The sequence below is a fragment of the Molothrus ater genome, chromosome 1 (assembly GCF_012460135.2).
Source record: "Molothrus ater isolate BHLD 08-10-18 breed brown headed cowbird chromosome 1, BPBGC_Mater_1.1, whole genome shotgun sequence".
Taxonomy (NCBI): domain Eukaryota; kingdom Metazoa; phylum Chordata; class Aves; order Passeriformes; family Icteridae; genus Molothrus; species Molothrus ater.
Window position 1 is genome coordinate 85,298,491 of NC_050478.2, and position 15,627 is coordinate 85,314,117.

The 15,627-nt window shown below is 35.8% G+C and overlaps 1 long non-coding RNA gene across 2 annotated transcripts in view; it reads left to right on the forward strand.

The window, feature by feature from the left end:
* Nucleotides 1-8,844, forward strand: part of LOC118698199 (uncharacterized) — a 28,768-nt gene extending 19,924 nt beyond the window's left edge. The window contains exons 2-4 of one of the 2 annotated variants that reach the window (XR_004981856.1): nt 2,862-4,647; nt 4,738-4,857; nt 6,147-8,844. This is a non-coding gene — a long non-coding RNA (uncharacterized LOC118698199). Of the gene's footprint in view, nt 1-2,861; nt 4,858-6,146 lie in introns of both variants that reach the window. The other variant, XR_004981855.1, reaches the window with a different exon arrangement.
* Nucleotides 8,845-15,627: the final 6,783 nt, after the last annotated feature.

The following is a 15,627-nucleotide window of genomic DNA, read 5'->3' on the forward strand; positions in this document are numbered from 1 at the left end:
GCCATTTAGAATATTTTAAACATGGATTTTCAAGCTTTCTTTTAAGAAGGTGTAGTCACAGAAAAACAGGGCTAGCAAGCTAAGTCACTTTAATGCTTTAAAATTATTACCTTCAAAGGGACGCAGTAGCTCTAAATGTTTTATCTGATTTGATTTCAGACCTCAAGGTCTGTATGTTCTCATGCTGCACCCAGAAATTTTGCAAACATGAATTTATTTCCCACATTCAGTGAGGCTGCTCAAGCATTTAACTACATATTTATATGTTTTTTGAGGAAAACACATAAATCATCCATCCACTGTTAAGTGACAGAAAAATTAAAGGAAATACTCACTGGTTTAGTGTCTATATATATATATATACACGTGTGTGTGTGTGTATGTGTGTGTGGATGTGTGTGTGTATGTGTGTATATGTATAAATTTGTTTACTTTTTTCACCTCCACTCCCAGTTCAGAGACTTAAACCAATTCAAGGACCTAGGTAGGTATGGAAAATGTGTTGCAGAGACAACTGGTCTCTGAATCAGCAGATTATACATCACTGTACTGCAATCTAGATGAGCTTTCAAGATTAAGACATGTCTCTCTCACTAACACGAGTAACTCATGTACTGATTGTGGTGTTTTAAAGTACACAGTCTTGTCTTTAAGTATCTAATTACAGCATATGTTTTGAGAGAAACTGAAAGTATAAATAATGGGCTATTTCCATCTAAATGTCCAGCTCTTCTATTTGAGGCAAAGAACAATCTCTCCTTACAGCAATTATTCTGGCTAAACCCTCTTGTTAAAGAGATAGATCACCAAGACACTTAAACTGTTCTTAATCTTATGGATGGAATTGCAAGCAAAATAATGGATTTTCAATACTGATTATAGAATGTATATTTCAATACTGATTATTGAGAGAGTTAGAAAATTGTAATGCATCTTTTCAACTTCATTTCAGCTCTGTATGAATCATTGTGAAATATAAGAATCACACAATTTTTCCTTATATATATGTTACTCGACAAATACTGGAAATATTATGATTTGGTGTGTACACTGTGAATACACAGGCCTGTAAATACAAATTGGTCAATTCCATCCTTTAAAAGAAAAATTAATGGTTTTTGCCTTATTTATTTTCTAAGATGTTTTAAATAAGGAAAAAAATTATAAAATCAACCTTGTCATGGATTTTATGGTGTATTAAATATTACACAGAAGACTTTTTATTTACATGCAACATATATAAAAAAAATAGCAGCTTAATAAATTCAAGAGGCGTCTTAATCAGAAGACAAGTAAGGAATATGAATGCCACATCTAAGGAAATGAAAGCTGCTTGGTGCTACATATATCTCATCCCAACAAAAGAAATTCAGGAAAACTTTAGAAAGACAAACAAACAAAAACAACCCACAGACTTTAAAAACGTGTAAGAGTTCTGTCTTTTCAGAATATGAAATTTTCCTTTACTGGAATTCAGAAACTGCATTCTTCCCCTCCAGGTGCACTAAATAGAGGGCAGTATAACCCCATAGCCCACTAAATACAGTATTGCAAAGACTAGGCCATATGTTTTGTACTGATGTTGCAAGGACTCAGAAATTAGCTTTGTCAGGAATAATTTGTACTTTTCTTCACCTGCCTGGAACTTTGTTTTAGATTGTTCAGCTATAAAAGCCTGACCAGGTGTCTATGACTAGTTTTCTTTATTTTTGTACAACTCTGTATTATATAACTGTAATGCTATACATACTCCTGCAACAAGTAGAACAAAATATTCGTGGCTCTAACATAATAGTGTAAAGCAGAGAAATACAGGTTTGTTATGGCAGTGGAGGATTTAAAAGTAGGTTGAAAACTGTGTGGAATGTAGAGGAACCCAGGCATGGAATGGTAAGAGAAGTGACCCAGGGTTGGCTCTGGAGAGCCTAGATCTCTTCTAACTATGGACAATTAAAGGAATGCAGAGTAACTAGGAAAAAAGCAAGAAGTGCCCAGTATATGCAACACACTTTCTATAAACTAAATTCAGCTTTAACATGGACCTACAGACCTGCAAAGAAAGAGCAAAGTTTTCATGGTGTGTTAGAAGAACATAGAAATGACCCTAAGCAGCTCCTACAGTGAGGGGGAGGCAGTTACCATTAACATCATATTGCTTTTGTCAATGACCTCAGGATCCTAAAAACTTGCATGTCCAACTGAAGATGTCAACTGCAAGAAGCCAAGGAGCAGTAGAAGGTTGAATATAAATGCAAGGGAAGCAGTAGATAAAATGAAGTCCATGTTTAATAATTTTACTTAATTACCATTATACTATTTACTTTATTACTAACGCTATTAATATTACTATTACTGATTCTTCCACAATACAAGAGAGTTTGTTCTTTGTTCATTTGTTTTTTTCTTTATTTTCCTGTCACAAATTTGAAGCAATAAATATTCTTTAAATAGCTATTTAAGATTTAAATTACCCAAAGAAAAAAATATTTGGTTTACATATATAAGATTTGGGGGATTTTTGCCTTTAGGAAGATAGAAACTTAAACTTAAATCCCTGAAAAATGGTACTGAAAGATTTTTTAGTGTTTCAACACAAGGAAATAACCTTCTAGTTCAGTTAAACACATGCAACCTGATGTTCATTTGGAACAACTTCTCCTACAATCTTCCACACATTGTTTTGCCTTCCACATACCCTTCTTTCCAATTTGTATGTACCAACCTTTATATTTAAAAAGAATCCACAGGGCTGTATATATTTGTTCAGGCATTTGAAGAAAAAAGACTTTTATGATTTTCTGTCTACGTCTAAGATATTTAATTCTAACAGAATGCTATTGGAATAACATTTTTTATTTCAGTTTCAAGTAACATGGAATGGAAGAAACACTTGATATAATGCATTTATTCCTATAACAACCTACTCTGACAAGACTTCATTACATTCAGGCTATCAACTGGAGCATCTGTTCACATATCCCTTAAACTGTGAAGTGGGCAATGTATCAGCACAAAGTGCATGCTAAAACATCAGAGCGATACTAAGATCATCCTTTCTCAAGTGAAAATGAATACTTTTAGCCAAACTTTTGCATATGTCCTTTCCAAAAAACAAAACAAAAAAAAGGGAGTATAGGGAGTATATACCCCACACATTACCAGAATATATCGGCTGCTACCTGCAAAAAAGTAGCATATAAGTAAAAACATTAGAAGAGACTACACAGAATATGGATTCCCCATGGAAATATTTCTGCAGGACAAGCAGCCTATGGGCAAAGTCGGTTGAAGCTATTCCAGCACCAGGTAAAAAATTTCAAGCTGAAGGCATCCATAAAGCCACTCATTCTTACTTTTTTTGCACACATGTTACAGCTACTTCAAGCAGATCTCAAAATCTGGAAGACTATGGGCTTTGATTGAAACAAGTGCTATTTCCTTACTAGCTGTGCTAATTCAGCAAAATGGTAGAGCTGGGCTGAATCATCATGCAACTCTGAGAAGGTTTAAAATACTAGCTGCAAAATGAAAACAAATTTTACATTTATTCATAAAGACAAGAGACTAAAAATCTGAATCTTTCTTATGTATGCTGAACTTTACAATAGACTACAGAGCAATAACAATAATATTAAAAATTTAAAAATAAACCCCAAACCTAGTATGAGGTACAGTCACAACCATTTCGAATAGAATTGGCTATCCTTTATGTCACATTATTATAATGTGCAGAAAACACACATTTCCTGATAGAGACATCAGTTATGTTTATGCTCCAGTACAAGACACATGCACAGCATGCTTCATTAAAAAGTAGCTTGTAAGAGAAATAGGCACACCATTTGCATCAGAATTCTAGCGGCAGAGGACCCTAAAAATATCTACAATTGCACTTCCAGCTTCATGTTCAATTTTCAATCTCCTATAAACCAAAACACCTGAATAATAACATGAAGTTGGCCACTATTCTGAAACCCATTGACCACCTTTTCTCACAAGAGAGCAAATGTGGTTGAAGCTACACAATGACATTCAAGTGTTGTCCCAAAACAGGTGACTACATGCAACCAGCAAGCTCCAGAGAAGTTCTGCAGCTTTCAAAGCATGCAAAAAACTGATAAGCACCCTCAGCCTTCCAAATGTCAGAGAGCATCCAGGCATAACTCCTGAGACAAGATATCCTTGTTGAAGATACTGCTCCAGAAAACAATTCAGAGGAATTGAACTGTCTTCTACCTGAAATTGATCCACAGAATTCCTTCTTCACTAACAGCACAAAGAGATTAGCCTTCCTTGACTTTTCTTCCTGGAAACTATATTTTGTCTGCACAGGCTCTGCTTCAGTAAGGAAATATGCCTAGAAAAATCAAGATAAGCATCTTCCATTGCTGCAAATTGTTGGTCCAAAAGTTGTGACTGACCAGAAGGCACTACAGTTACACGCCAGCATTTCAAGGGTTGTGCTTGCATGCACAGCTGTTGAGCAGGATGGAAACAATGAGGCTGCATACATGTGGTCACAATTGATCCCAAACTCCTTTGTCTGCTATTTCCTGTCTGCTATATGTCTCACTGAATACTCAAAATCAAGAATCAAAACAGTTCAACAGAGTAGGAAGAGAGAAATAGTACCCATAATTTTTAATGGTAAGAAAAAAATTAAAGTAAGAACAGTTAAGGGATCAGTTTACAATTTTTCTGATCAAAATTATGGCAGAATCCTTATTTTGGTTCCAGAAAATTTAATTAAAATGTGGTGAGATTTGATGTAGATGAGTTGTCGTCTACAGGAGGACTCATTACTTCAGTAAGCCTAAGGACAAGAAGCTTAAGGACATCCATGGATTATATTTCCTGGTAAGTTTATTATATGCATCGAGGAAAAAAAAACTGAAAAAGAAAATGTCTCAGAAAAGTGCAATTCTCCAAAACGTATGGAGAACCTTATTCTTTCTAACAAGTGACTTATTTTCAATGTCTGAAATGTCTTCAGTTCATAATTTATTTTAGGGATTAGAAATTTCTAAAAGTTCAAATGAGTCCCAGTTGTCATGTTATGCCAATGTAATGACATTGTTATGTGTAATATATCATCAAACTGACAATTTTGTAGTACAAAGGGGAATGAAAGATAATGGATTGCAATGAAGGACCTTGAAAAGGTAGGTTTCAGAGTTTAACGATTTCAGTTTAGGAAGAAATCCTTTCTCAGGGTTATTCATCTTGTTATTGTATTTTCTCCTTCATTTAAACTTCAAATGCTGGTAACAATCTAATCACTACCAAATGTTTCCAACAACTGTACTTTTAATAGTGGCCTTGCTTCAAAGCATTCTATATTGCTGCCAATACCCTGGCAAAGTCTCTGAAAATTACAGACATTAAAAATGGTCATTCTCTATATATAATGTTTTGGTCATCATCCAATTTTTTAATACTAAATGAACAAAATCCAATAAATGATTTTTCCTCAGGCTCAAGACATTCTTTCTCCTTAGAATTTATGTGAAAAAAGTATGAATGATGAAGAAAGTAAAATACATTTTACCGATTGTGGCATGTACCCAAAATCATAACAGAATGCTGGAAATGTATAAACTTTCTAAATATCTTGGGATAATGTCTCTCCTTTTATTTGATAATAGACATACACAGGAATATATCTTTACTAAAAGTAGAACTTCTACAAAAAGGAAGGAAGGACATAGACTGCAAAATAGCCCACAGTCTTGTACCAACTTCAAACTGCAATTAGAATTGGAGTTTGTACCAGACTTTCCCACATATCAAGTGCATATTCTAGCAATTCTGAATTAGTTGCTCAATTTTTCAATCTGAAAATGGTCAGTCTGAAATGTTCCTAAAGGAGAAGTTGATTCCTGTTTTTAAATATCTTCATAATTTTGTATATCAGGAAAAGTATTTGTATTGGGGCAAGCTGGGCCATCTCTGAAAGCACTGAACCATCCATAGAATAGTGTTACTGGAAGAGTTTCATTCAATTTAAGAAAACTTTGCTCACTCAGTGTAGCTAAGGACTGAGAATACATCCAAAGTTCTTCCCCTTATCATAATTCCATGTGATTTGAAGCCATTGCTTCTCAGGGATCAGTATTGGGACCAATACTGTTTAATATCTTTTTCAGCAACACAGAGTGGGATTGAGTGCAAGTTTGCTGATGACACCGAGGTTGTGGTCTGGTTGAAATACTGGAGGGAAGGGATGCTGTCCAGGTGGAACTTGACTGGCAGAAGTTGGCCCATGTGAACTTCATGAAGTTGAACAAGGCAAAGTGCAAGGTGCTGCATCTGGGTCAGAGAAATTCCAAGCTCAAATATGGTCTGGGTAGAAAATGGATTGTGAGAAGCCCAGAGAAGATGGACTTGTTGGTTGATGAGAGGCTCAATATGAGCTGGCAGTGAGTTTTCAGCCCAGAAAGCGAACCATGTCCTGGGCTGCATCAAAAGTAGCATGGCAAGCAGGATGAGGGAGGTGTTCTTCTCCCTCTCCTCTCCTGAGACTCCACCTGGAGTGCTGCATCTGGCTCTGGGTTGCCCAGCGTAAGAAGTGTGTGAACCTGCTGAAGCACAATCAGAGGAGGACCATGAATGGTGATCAGAGGGCTGGAACTCTTAATCTGTGAGGAGAGGCTGAAGGAGTTGGGGTTGTTAAGCCTGGAGAAGAGCAGATTCCAAGGAAACCTTATAGCACCCTTCCACTACCTTAAGGGGACCTAGAATGCTGGAGGGACTTGTCAAAAGGACATATAGTGATAAGACAAAGGGCAATGTTTTTAAACTAAAAGAGTGTAGGTTTAGACAGAAATTAGAAAGAAATACTTTTCTGTGAGGGTACTGGAATAAATTTCCTAGAAAAGCTGTGAATGCCCCATTCTTGAAAGTGTTCAAGGCCAGGTTGGATGGGGATTGAGACACCTGGTCTAGTGGAAACTCTCCCTGCCCATGGCAGAGTTGTTGGAAGGATATGATCTTTAAGGTCCCTTCCAAGCCAAAGAGTTCTATGATTCTATGGCCAAAGACATTGCATGTCCAAATTCTAATGGCTGCAAAAAGCCTGAAAAACTAAATCCATCTCTGAAATTCCACTTGTATTGTGTGTAGGTGGCAAGACTTTGAGCAACATGAGGGCTACAGGGATGGCTGCTTTGGCAGGAGATCAGAATGAGTCTTGTCCCAGACAGCTGGTTTCAGCCTTCTCCACAATGGATCCACAACAGGACAAAGTGGAGGTTGTTGACCATTTGTGCATTTCCTCTGGCAGAGTGTATTTAAAGAGATAGGAGAAAGGAGAAACTGTGAGAAACAATCCTTCAAGCAACAACATCTGACAAGGACAGTGAGGATGTGCTCTAGGTGACATACCAGACATTCCTTTGTAACCATTGCTGAGCAAATTATTTCCCTACAGCCCATGTACTTGACCGCATTGGAATAAATATCCATCTTGCAGCCCTTGAAAGACTGACCTCTGGAATGTTTTGGTTTATTTCCTTTTAAGATTAAGATATAAAAGAATGTATATTTTGTGAATATATTTTCAGATTCCCAGACCTACTATTTATTAGTCGTAATGCATCACAGTGGTCAAAGTTGCTTTCTAATGCAAGATTCATGACGGTTTTGAGTTAAATTATTGTATTTCCTGGAGTTCTGAATGCCACAGATATATAGCACAAGTTTAGGAAGATTTACTTGCTATCAAATATCATACACTAATTCAAAAATTTATATATTAGGAGATTAGACGATTGAACTCAAATCAAAAGGAAGAGATAGCACTACTGTTATATGTCTTTTATGAAAAATTACCTTTAGATTTTTCACACTCATTTGTCTAGTTAAATAACAAATAATTTCTGTACAGGGATGTACAAACGTGAACAGGTATACATACATAAGATAAATGCTTAAGTACTTTCGTGTATTACAAGCATACACCTGGGTCTAGCCCTTGAGACAGCATGCTGAACATCTGGATTTCAGATTACAGCAAACACTTTTGATTATTTGCATGTACAAAGCTATATTTGGCAGTACATTTTAACTTCTTGTAGTTAAGTGAGGCTCAGGTGAGAGATTAAGATACCATTGAAGAATGTTAGTTCTCTGACAATAAAGAGATTGACTCTTGATTTGCAGTGCCGTGTCACTCTTGTCACTTCTTAGCATGGAGCATACTGGGAAGCTCAAGACTGTTCCTGAGTCAGACTGGTTCAGCCAGCTCGACCCACCTCTATACATTCCTGTCATTAGAAAACATTCTAATTCTATCTGGTTCAAACCAGCAGAACCTATTCAAACTCAGAAGATTGCTTTATTGGTATACAGGTGTCTTCTCTCCCTTTAAGTCTGCAGAATATTTCCACCCAAGAAACTTTACCAATAGCTACCCATTTGATCTTATCAAAAACTGATGCACTTTTTGAAGAAAAAGAATTTTAGAATCTTTGCCAACCTTCTACTGCCATTTCACCACTACATTGGAAGTATTGGAAGGCAACAAAACTGTGTAGAAAATGTTAACTCTTTAGCAATTGGGTACCATTTATCAATTTAAATCCATGCCACCATGAAAAAAAAAAAAAACAAAAACAAAAACAACAAAAAAACCCCACCACACTTGCTAAGAACTCAATATATCAAACAAGAATGTGCTTTAAAGGGTATGATTGCATATCAATTTATCACAAATGGAAAAAAAAAAGGAACTGGATTTCCATTTTTCAAAGTTTTGGTTGTCAATAGCACAACACTATTTCCGCAGAAAGAAAAATATGGACACCTGTTTTTATTGTCACATGAATAAATCCTGCCAAAGATTGACATGTTCACAGAAGTGTGTGGTTTCTTCCATTCTGTTTTATTTTGGCAGCTGTGTATACTTGTTTATTTCCTGTGGTGAAAATTTAGACAGAACAGAAGGAATTTATTAGGGTAAGACAGAAAGGGAAAAAATAACAGAAGAGAAAGAAATAAAAGGCCTATGAAAACATAGAAAGAAAGCAAATAGGGAAAATGGAGGGATGATGGTGTAAACACCCTGAAGGAGAAAAAGGTATGGAACTGAAGCAAGCAACAAATCAACATAAAAGAATAAATGCCCAGATTGAAAGCTCTGAAAGTCACATGGAATGATGACACCCATTTCCATTATAGCCAGTATACTCTGCTCATATGAGTTGAATTTCTATGTATTGTAGCAATTGTGGGTTTTTTTCACTTTCTGATTTATTGGTTTGGGAGTTCTTTTTCTCTTCTTCCCACCATGACCAAAAAGACAGAGGAACTCTTGCAGTGTTCTTGGTATTTCACATAGAGGAAGCAAATTGAGCTTTAAAGCTATGCAACAATATTGGTTCAGTTCCATGCTCGATAATAGTTCAATCACAGTCATAGCCCTGTTTTCCTCAAAACATCTTAGTGATTTCCCAACCCATTATTACCAGAGCCAGTTATTGCTTGTATGATGAAACCAGATGCAACAATATCTAGGGTACTGCAGCTGCTTGTGACAAACTGTTCTTTGGCTGTAAACTCTCCCTGTCTTGTTAGTGATGTGAAGAAACCTTTTTTTGCATATACATATGGTCATGCAAGTGAAAGGGTTCCATTCAACCTGTTTTGTACATGAAATTTTGAAATACTCAGAGGCCCAGACCAGAGAGTACCTACAACATTCCTGCTATTATATATTCCATTATATCTGGTCCCGTTTAGCAATAGGCTACCCTGGAGTAAAACTAAATGGTTCTGTTCTAAATAAAATGTGCATTAATGAAAAGATGTCCCTGAAGTCACAATGAAAATTTGATAAATAAGCAATACACCAAAAAAACCAAGCAAACTACTTAGTTGTTCAATGAATAAAATGAAATCTATTTAATGAAATTGGTAATATTTTCCCACTGCAGTATAATGTAAAGTAATTAGGAGATTTTCATTTAATATAATATGCTACAATAACTATACAGTTCTGATTAAAACCAAAGAGGGACCAAATTATGAATGTATTAATAATAATGCTCTCTTCATGAAATCCTATAGCATTTTTTTAGCTCCCTAAGGATGTCCCAGAATACATCAGAACTCCCTAGTTATCCAATGATGTGTAGAGATGATACATTCTGTGTAAGTTTTTTTAGCAAATTAGTACTTACTAAAAATGACATGAATGAAACAAAGAATTAGAATTTAGGAAAATAGTACTCATTAAATTGGATGCAAAAGGGGAGGATGCCAGGGAGGAAACAACCCTGGGATATGTTTTCTGTCATTTCTTCAGCCATTCAACAGATCTTTTCTGGATCAATGAAAATGGATTACACCTTTTCACAGATGCATGCTAATTTCCTGTTCTCTCTCATGCTTGTAGTGTACTTTTTCAGGAAGACAGCATGACTGATCAACTGCTTTCCATGCACACTATTTGGTTACTGATATTTTCTCAGCTGAGAAGGAAAACAAAGACTGCCTTGCTTTAGCAGCTTTGCACTGACTATTCATTACTAACTAACATCATTACCAGGGAAAGAAAGGTAAATTCAGGGAATGGGAAGTACCACCAAACAAATGAGGTCCTGAGAACTCTAATTCCTTCCCTTGGCTCCTAAGACAGGAAGAGTGCCAAAAGAGAACAAAGCAAGGTCAGCAATTAAATGAAGCATTCACGTAAGCACTTGAGAGGAAGCACAGTATAAGGGACAGTTGCAGTCTCACCAATTAAAGATACCCTGAGGTCAATACTTACTAAACCATATGAAATGGGCTGAAAGACTAATGACTCAAATCAGCATACGCAAACTTAGATTTTAAAATGGTTGTCTTTACTGCTGTGACAGCTGCTTTATAGACTATTGCATTGTTAAATGGATCAGTATTCCTTTGATGCTGTGGAAAATCTGAGATACACTCATGATCGGAGACTGACTAAGACATTAAATACAAAACTCATTTAGGTAACCGCTCTCTTTCTTTAAGGACTTTATTTTGAGCTGGTTAACTTCCAGTCCGATAAGGGAATATAATTGCCTGTTACTTTTCTGTGTGAGTTATTCCCTGCTATGGGCATAAAAGAGAATGGAGAATGTAGATGCAGCAAATCCATTGCTTTCTCCACAATATAAACAATCAGAAAACAGTCAAATGCATAAAGAAAAAGGAATAAGGAGAGTAGATCTCTTAATCAAAAGGAAAACCCTTTATAAGACCAGTCGTTCTTTCAAATAAACAAACTCAAAGTCATGATGCAGTCAGGGAAAAAAATAAACTGTTCTCAGTATTCAAAACTGTTCTCAGTATTCACTAGCAACATGCAGAAGAAGCAGGCTTAAATTGCTGTCCAGAAGTTTTAGAACGAATAACTAGTAGAAGGTGGGCTAACAACATACGGTAATTAAAAGTCAGATTTACAAAGCAAGGACTGAAAGCCCACTGAGTTCTGCAGTCAAGAATATTTATAAAATAATGATAAAAATCTGGTGAATAGAGAGGGGATAAACCTGATAATACACTATTCAAGGTCATAAAAATAAAGGTTGAACGTGAAGAGCTCTAAAATAACTTTTCAAGAAAGGGCAGTATGATAGCAGGTAAAATTCAACAACCACTATCTATTTAAAAACATTAATACATGCAAACTGATTCAGATGCTTCACTCAAGCCTTTTTTTTTTCTATAGACCATGCTGCACCACCATAAAACTAATGTTCTCTGCCAATATGTAAAATCTGTAAGCACTTCTGGTAAACAAGAATAAAAAAACCCTTCAAAAACAAGGGTTTATTTGCTGACACCATCAGCTTGAAACACTAACCCCTTTCCTACTATGAATACAGCCCAAAGCCTTGTTCAGGCCACTGCCTCTGTAGACAGAGGGACTCCATTTTCATATCATCTTCTCCTTCAATTGCTAGGGCTGAGGGAAGCAAATATCTATGGTTTATGTATATGCCCTAAAGTACTAGAGAGGATGCTCAGAAAGGAGAAATAACATTACAAAAATACGAGCAAGAAATGTATATGAACATGAAAGTGTAACTATTTTTTAAAATCATCTAGTGTCTCGGTTTGGAATACACTGATTACATTTAAAATTATTAATTAAATACAGAAATATGTTGTCCTTTTAATTACTTAATACTCTTAGAAAAGCAAACTCAGTATTTAGATGTAAAAATATAAACATTTAAAAGAATATTTATACAAATTATTGCAAGAAAGGAAACCCTGCAGTTAAGTTCTTCCTGGCTGAACAGGCTAATCTAGCAATGTTAACAGGAAAGAAATGCAGATAGAAAAATCTTCATTTTCCACTACTAGTGGAAAAGATTTTAGTTGATGAAAATGTTATTTAAAGGAATGATTTAAGTTTGAAACTATTACCTTTTAAATAACTTTCGTCAAATATATCTCAATTTAGGCTTCTACAAAACAGCAGGAATTTGAAGCGTTCTGATTTCAATGGTTTGATTTAGGAGGAAACAGTTGCAGTGAATTATTAAAATTTACTGTAAGCACTTGAATAAATTAATATAGATTTGTTTTGATAGCAGCAGTTGAAATTTGGCAGGGACTATAACGATATGCTGATTTGCTTCTGTAAGAGCTAATGCTGATTCATTTGAGATCTTCACAAGGCCTTTTATATAATCTTTCTTGAGTATTACATTTTTTTTTTCCTCCAATGCAGTATAGTTTATTTTAACTATGGATGGATGATGCAATTTGATAGGAACATATTCCATATGAAGTTGAACCTTGAGGTCTTTCTCCTTAATGTATTTTTGAATTACTGGCATTATGCTCATGTTCTGCTAGGTTCTCTGTTTCTGTTAGGACAAAAAGAACAACTGATGGTTGTGATGGTGCATGCCACCCACATCCTTTCCTTGTTCCCCACTATGATTTCAGAAATGCTCATTAGGCCTTGGCCTTGACAAATAGCACCAGAACTAAGCTCCACTTGAGCCTCTCAGAAACACTGTCAGCTCCCAGGAACTAGTTCTGTCTAATGAGCTCTTGTTTTTTGACAAACAGCTTTGGTAACTTAAATTTCTTGCCTGAAAAACAACCCAAGTGGAACAACATTTTTGTTTTTGAACTTTCAAAGAAAGTTAGGGACCCAAATTGCTGGCAGGATGGAAAATTACCATGTCTGAATCCAGTGCTCTTGCAACCATATGAACAGCCATTCTAAGTGAGATGCTCTGAGATCTCCTGGACCCCAGTAGGTTGTGACCAGTAACCTCCCTCTGAGTGGAGCCTCTCAGAGACAGTGAACTCTCAAGTTTGCTGTGCTTGGAGGACAGAACAATGACAAGAGAAACTGAGCTGATACCCCCACTCCTTGGGGCTCTACCTTTTGCCCATTGTGGAGATGCAAAGATGTGAGTACTTCACTGAATTTGAGGGGAATTTTTCACAGTTATATATCTCATGCATGCTCCTTTAGGTCTGTATGTGTGTGGCTGTGAATATGCAATAGGAAATGTATTATGAACATTGCTCTCGTAGATTCTTAAGTAACTTAGATTCCTAAGTAAGATAGTCCTATAAATGAGTTACTGTTGTGCTTATAATAAATTCCATAAAATCTTTTATTAAATTATTTAAAATAGGCTATAAATTTACTGCTTGCTAAGTTGAAGTGCTGCTAAAACCTTTGGGCCTAAACCATTGGTCAAGTCCAGGGTGAAGTTTGGCAAGGAGGTCTACTCTGAACTTGTGACTCAATGGGAGAGTCTTTTATTCCTTTTTATCCTTACCCTTTTCCATCCTCACCCTTCTTACATCCCCAGACTCCAAACAGACCATTTTTGGTTGATTTAGTTTTAGATTGATTGATTTTTCTCTGTGTGCTTTAGTAAGTAGTAGAGTGAATTTTACAACAGATCTTGTCACTCTTTCACTTTAATACTGTACCTGGTTTTGCTGATGCATTTGCTGATCCTTTGAACAACCTAAAACACTCATTTGCAACAAATTGTCAGAGGGATGATTCTTTGCCCTCTAGTGTAAATGACTTAATACTCGAAATATTGCAAGGAAAAACAATCCTCAAAATTGCGATGGTTTTTCCAGCACAAGAATTCAGATAAGTCAATATTATTTTAGAATAGAATTTTTTTCTACAAGAAACATATGACTACTGTCTTTGGAACCACCAAATGCTTTTCAAAAAAGCAGTTTCTAATTGCATGGTACATGTCATAAAAGATATGAAAACCTAAGCAAAATCATCAACTTTGCAAATTGAGCTTTCAGCTTGAGGTGGTGAAGATGAAAGTTGTTCTGTTTCTCTAGCTATTATCAAGAAAAGGTATGGAAGACCTCATCATGACAGACTAACACAAATGTTATCTGCTAAATGGCTATTTTTCACACAATTGCTAAGCTTTGATGTGAATTTATGCAGCCTGTGTGAAGACACCTTAATGAAATATGACTTGAGTTGTCTCTCTGTACTTTAGCAAGTGATGGCATGTGTTCAGGCTGGAGGGCATGCTATAGACCAGCACTAACCATGACTTTCTTTGGTGCCAAATTCCTACATATAAACACACCATGCACTGAACTTAACATCTGTCACAGGAGCTGAAATGATGCAAAGACCCTAAGAAAGAAGAGAAGATTTAAAGATACATTTGATCCAAGAGAGAATGTTACTGTTGGAAAATAGCAGGGAGAGTAACAGTCATGGTGTACAGACTCCACAGAAAAGAAGTTAATTTCCCCTGGAAAATTATATATAAAGTGTACTCACGATATATAAGGGTGTACAGAGTTTTCACAGGCTGAAAAATTGTGATATATTTTGGAGCCAGTGTTTGGCGTTAAGTTTTTATTCCATACTACTGAAAGCATTAATTTAACTACTGCTTAGATGACATTTATTTGTCAAATTATCATTGTCATTTCAAGAGTAATTTTGACACATACAGCAGTTAAACATTTTTCTGCAAACAGTCATAATGAGGGAAAAATGAGGGATTGGATATCATAGAAATATAGAGTACTTTGTATTGAAAGGAATCTTTAAAGGTCATCCAATCCCCATATAATGATCAATGATACCTTCAAATAGATCAGGATTGTCAGCACCTCACCCAGCTTAAATTTGAATGTTTCCAGGCATGGAAAAAATTCAAGATGCCACATTTTTTTGGGCAACCTCTTCCAGTGTTTCGCCACCATCATGATAAAAAAAAAACAACCTCATGTATATTCATATTTATTGTTATAGTGAAGACTTCAATGTCTTAATATTTTGAAAAACTAGATCTATTCTCCCTTTAAATGCACAGTGCAAACTTAGTGTGCATTAACTTATCCTGCATTTTTACTGGAGTTCTTCCACATTCTTCTCTATCTTTACTAAAGAGAAATAATGAATAAAATTCCTAATCAAGAAAAACGGGTAACACCAACCAGCAATTTTGTATAGTAACATAAATTGTAAAAAACCTCACCACTTCAGTACCAAAATGCTGCAATCAATTATGTTTTCAAGTAATTATGGCTTTTTTTAACACTTTAAATCAAATCAGTTCATGCTACCTATCAGGTACACATGGATGCATAAGATGACCATTAACGCTTATTTCTTTT